Raw genomic sequence first — 5,139 nt, forward strand, 5'->3', positions numbered from 1 at the left:
TGTGTTCCTGCTGGCAGCTTTAGAGAAGCCTTTTCAGCTTCTAAAGACTGCCCACGCTCAGCGGCCTGTGGCCTTCTTCCATCTTCAAAGCCATCAATCTCATCTCTGATTTCTGCTCTGCTTATCATGTTCTCTCCCTCTCCAAGCCTCCTGCTTCCCTCTTATAAGGATCCTTGTTATTACATTGGGTGCACCCAGATAATCTAGCATAATCTCTCCGTCTCAAAATCCTTAATTTACTCACATCATTAACATCCCGTTTGCCACATAAGGAAGTACTCACAGGTTCCGGGGATTGGGATGCAAACAAGGGAAGGCATTATTATGCTTACTACAGTCTGCCCTCTGGCCTCCAAAGATTCATGTTGGTCTCACACACAAAATATATTCACCCCGTTTCAGGGTTCCCCCAAATCTCAACCCACTGCAGCATCAGCTGAAGAGCAAATTCTCATCTAGATGTCATCAGCCCAAAAATCTCAAATTCATCACTGAAATCATCTAAATTAGGTATGGGTGAGGCTCTGGGTGAAACTGATCTTGGGGAGAATCTCCTCTCCATCCACAGACTTGTGACACTAGAAAACAAGTTACCTGTTGCTAAAACACAACAGCGGGATGGACAGAGGATAACAGCTACAGACATTCCCATTCAGAAAGGTAGAAATGGAAAGAAAAAAGGAAGTTGTGAAGGAAATTGAAAATCCACCCGGGAAAACAACATAAGGTTTCAAGGCCTGGGAGTAATCCTCTGTGGCTCCTGGCCCTACTTTCCAGCCTCACTGACTGACCTTGAAGGCCCCCTTTCCTTCTTGTGTGTTTTCAGCTGATCGTTTCCTGGCCGTACAGTTCGGGGTGGGGTAGGGGTGGGGGGGGTCAGAGAGCTTTCTTCCATCGTACCCTCTCTCTGCCTCTTTCACTACAAGGTGGCAGTGTCTTTGTTTGCAAGACATTCTCAAGAGCCATGTGGGTCTCCTGTGTATGGCTCTGAGATTCACTCCGTTAGACACCTCCACAGATCTTTCTAGACACTCCCATTTCTCTGCTTGGTTTCTGCCGAGATGGCTGAGGAAATCCACAAGTCACATGGCTAATCTCTCCAAAGGGGCCTTTGTGCGATTGAATACTCTGACCTTTGATCCTTCCTAGGCACTAGCAAAAGATTGTCCAGGTACATCCTCGGATGTCTCCTCAGAGCACACTTTCCTGACAGCGAATGGCCTAATTTTAGCATTGTTTGCAATCTGGGTAGGCTGAGAATTTCTAAAATACCAAGTTCTGGTGCCTTTTTGCCTCTTTTGTTCCTCTCAGGAAAAAAAAAAAAATCAAGCCATACCTTCAACACTGGCAACACAGATAAATACCCCCGTTTATCCTCACAAACGCTGCTTTTCATAGAACTGTAAGACACAATTCTGCTAAGCTTTCTGCTACTGTATTAAAAAAAATATCCCCTTTCCTCCATCTTCCAATAACATATTATCCATTTCCTTTTGAGCCCTCAATGCCAGCAGGACCTTAATTGTCCATATTTCTACCAACAGTCTGTTTGTGGTGACTTAGGTATTCTCTACCATGCTTCCTCGCCTCCCTCCAGGCCCTCGCTAGCAAGTTATAACATTCCTGTTTCTACTACCAGCAGTCTATTATTCAAGGCAAGCGAGGCTTTTCCTATCATCCTCCAAAGTTATTCCAGACTCTATCCATTAATTAATTCCAAAGCCACTCCCACATTTTTAGGTGTTTGTTATAATAGCCATTTCCAGGTACCAAAACCCGCATCAGTCAGGGTTCAACCAGAGAAATAGAACCAGCAGGAGATAGATATTAAGTGATTTATTGCAAGGGTCTGGATCAACCCCCTTCAACCCTCCCTGGGGCAGAGCTGGCTGCCATTAGGAAGGGCTGGCTGCAGCTGTCAGGCCGAGACAGCGCTGCTGCCCACAGGTGGGACCCCTTGTTCATCAAGGAAGCCCCAGCTGTGCTCTGAAGGCCTTTCAGCTGATCCAATCAGGCTCCCCAGCTGATCCAGGATAATTTCCCTTAAAGTTCACTGATGGTGGATTTTAATCGCATCTACAAAATACCTTCACAGCAACACCTACCTTAGTGTTTGGGGACTGTAGTTTAGCCGGGTCAACACATAGAACTGACCTTCGAACGCGCAACTCCTTAGAGATGGCAGAAAACGTATGCCAACAAATTAACGAATACTTAGCCACATTTTAAAACAAACAAATGAACGAACAAACGAACGAACTAAAAGAATTCTTAGTGGGCCAGAACTCAAGATAATTCTTTTTTTTCCCTAGAGGTCCCATTTTATTGTTTTCAGTACAGTCCCAGATATATACCCAAAAGACAAGTACTCAAACAAATAACTGCAAATGCAGGTTCATAGCAGCACCATTCATAATAGCCACAAGGTGGGAGAAAACTCAAATGTCCATCAGTGGATAAATGGATAAACAAAATGTGGTCCATCCACACAGGGGACTAGTATACGGCTATAAACAGGAATGGAGTGCTTATATAGGCTACAATGTGGATGCAACTTGGGAACATGATGGAAGAAGCTGGACACGGTAAGCTACACCTATGTGATTCCATTTGTATGAGATATCCGGAATAGGGAGACAAAAAGCAAATTGGTGGTTGCCAGGGATTGTGGGGAGGGAAGAATGAAGAGTAACTGCTTAATGGGTATGAGGTTTCCTTTTGAGGTGATGAAAATGTTTTGGAACCACGCAGAGATGGTAATTACACAACACTGTGAATATACTAAATGCCACTGAATTGCTCACTTAAAAATGGTTGATTTTAGGGGTGCTTGATTTAGGGGTGCTGGATTTCTAAAATTGTTCCATATTTCCTTATTTCCCTCCAAGTCTAGCTGGATTGTAGAGTGAAGTTTATGATTTGTACACTGGGAAAGAGTCTACGAAGGAATACTGACACCTTTCTTCTAAGGAAATAGTTATCAGGCCACATCCACAGAACCTGACCATAAATGAACCCGTCTTTACCACCTCTTTTAAGACAAACGAGTCTCAAATATTTGAAATGAGAGAATAAACCTCACCAGCAGAAGGTTAAAGAAAGTACACTAGATTATGTTATATCTGATTATTTTTTTTTTAATTTTTTAATGTTTATTTATTTTTGAGAGAGACAGAGCGTGAACAACAAAGGAGCAGAGAGAGAGGGAGACACAGAATCCGAAGCAGGCTCCAGACTCTGAGCTGTCAGCACAGAGCCTAACATGGGGCTCGAACTCACAAACCATGAAAGCATGACCTGAGCCGAAATCAGACACTTAACTGAGCCACCAAGGCACCCCGTATCTGATTATTATTTTTTTTTAATGTTTAATGTTTGTTTATTTTTGAGAGAGAGAGAGAGAGAGTGAGTGCCTGAGCAGAAGTGGGGAGGGGCAGAGAGAGAGAGAGAGAGGGAGGGAGAGAGAATCCAAAATAGGCTCCAGGCTCTGAGCTGTCGGCACAGAGCCCAAAGCAGGGCTCAAACCCATGAGCCATGGGATCATGACCTGAGCCAAAGTTGGAGGCTTAACCAACTGAGTCACCCAGGCGCCCCAGGTTATGTCTGATTATTAACAGGTATATGAATTTTATTTTATTTTATTTTATTTTTTTACATTCATTTATTTTTGAGAGACAGAGAGAGACAGAGTGTGAGCAGGGCAGAGAGAGAGAGAGAGACACGGAATCTGAAGCAGGATCCAGGCTCTGAGCTGCCAGCACAGAGTCCGATGCGGAGCTCAAACCCAGAAACCGTGAGATCATGATCTGAGCCCAAGTGGGACGCTTAACCAACTGAGCCACCCAGGCACCCCGGGTATATGAATTTTAAAACAAATGAACTTTTGGCTGATCTCTGTCTTTTTTGTTGCTAAATTTTCCATCTCAATTCATTTTTGTTTATTTTTTGAGAGAGAGAGGGACAGAGAGAGAGAGAGAAAGAAAGAGGAGAGAGAGAGAGAGAGAGAGAGAGAGAGAGAGAGAGAGAGAATGAGCGGGGGAAGGGCAGATAGAGAGGGGGACAGAGGATCTGGAGCAGGCTCTGTGCTGATATCAGTGAGCCCAACGTAGGGCTCAAACTCATGAAGGAACTATGAGATCATGACCCGAGCTGAAGTCAGATGCTCAACTGGCCGAGCCACCTAGGTGCCCCTCCATCTCGATTCATTAATTGGAGTCTGGCAAAGAGAGGAGAGTCCACATTAACTTGGGAAGTTCCTAAGATGTTTTCTAAGGACAGCAGAAAAACTTCGAAGTATTTTAAAGCAGGTAAATGATGTGATTTTTAAAGGCTAGTCTTGAATTCATGGTTTTCAATATGTTTAGATATAGAAATATAGATGTAAATGTGGTGGGTTCGTGCGTGTGTGTGGGTATAGATTACATTTGTGTGTGTAGACTGTTTTCCCCAGCTCTGTTCACTGAGAACAACTGGGGGCACCAATACCCTAATAGCCATGAATGCAGCTAGTGCTAGCTCTTGGTTTCTGTTTTCATTGTTTTAATAGGCTTTACTTTTTTTTTTTTTAGAGCATTTTTAGATTTATAGAAAAAATTGAAGAGAAAATACAGAGGTTTCCAAATACTTTCCCTCTGCCACACTAAGAGGGAGAGTATTTCCCCTACTTTTTTTCTAAGTTTATTTATTTATTTTGAGAGACAGAGAGAAAGAACAAGCTGGGAAGGGGGAGAGAGAGAGGGAGACAGAAGATCCAAAGCAGGCTGTATGCTGAGAGCAGACAGCCTGATGCAGGGCTCAAACTCATGAACCAAGAGATCATGATCTGAGCCAAAGTCAGATGCCTAACAAACTGAGCCACCCAGGGGCCCTAGTATTTCCCTTATTGTTAACGTCGTGTACTGGTGTGATACATTTATTACAACTGATGAACTAATGTTGACACATTATTCTTTAACTAATGTCCATAGTTTACATTAGGGATCACCGTTGGACGGTTCTATGGGTGTTTTGAAATGCACAATGTCATGTATTCACTATTACTTATCATACGGACAGCTTCAGTTCCCTAAAACTTCTCTGTGCTCCGCCTGTTTGTCCCTCCCACTCCCCCAGCTCCTGGCAACTTTCCTTCCTGCAAGC

Source organism: Panthera uncia, chromosome B4 (genome assembly GCF_023721935.1).
Source record: "Panthera uncia isolate 11264 chromosome B4, Puncia_PCG_1.0, whole genome shotgun sequence".
NCBI lineage: Eukaryota > Metazoa > Chordata > Mammalia > Carnivora > Felidae > Panthera > Panthera uncia.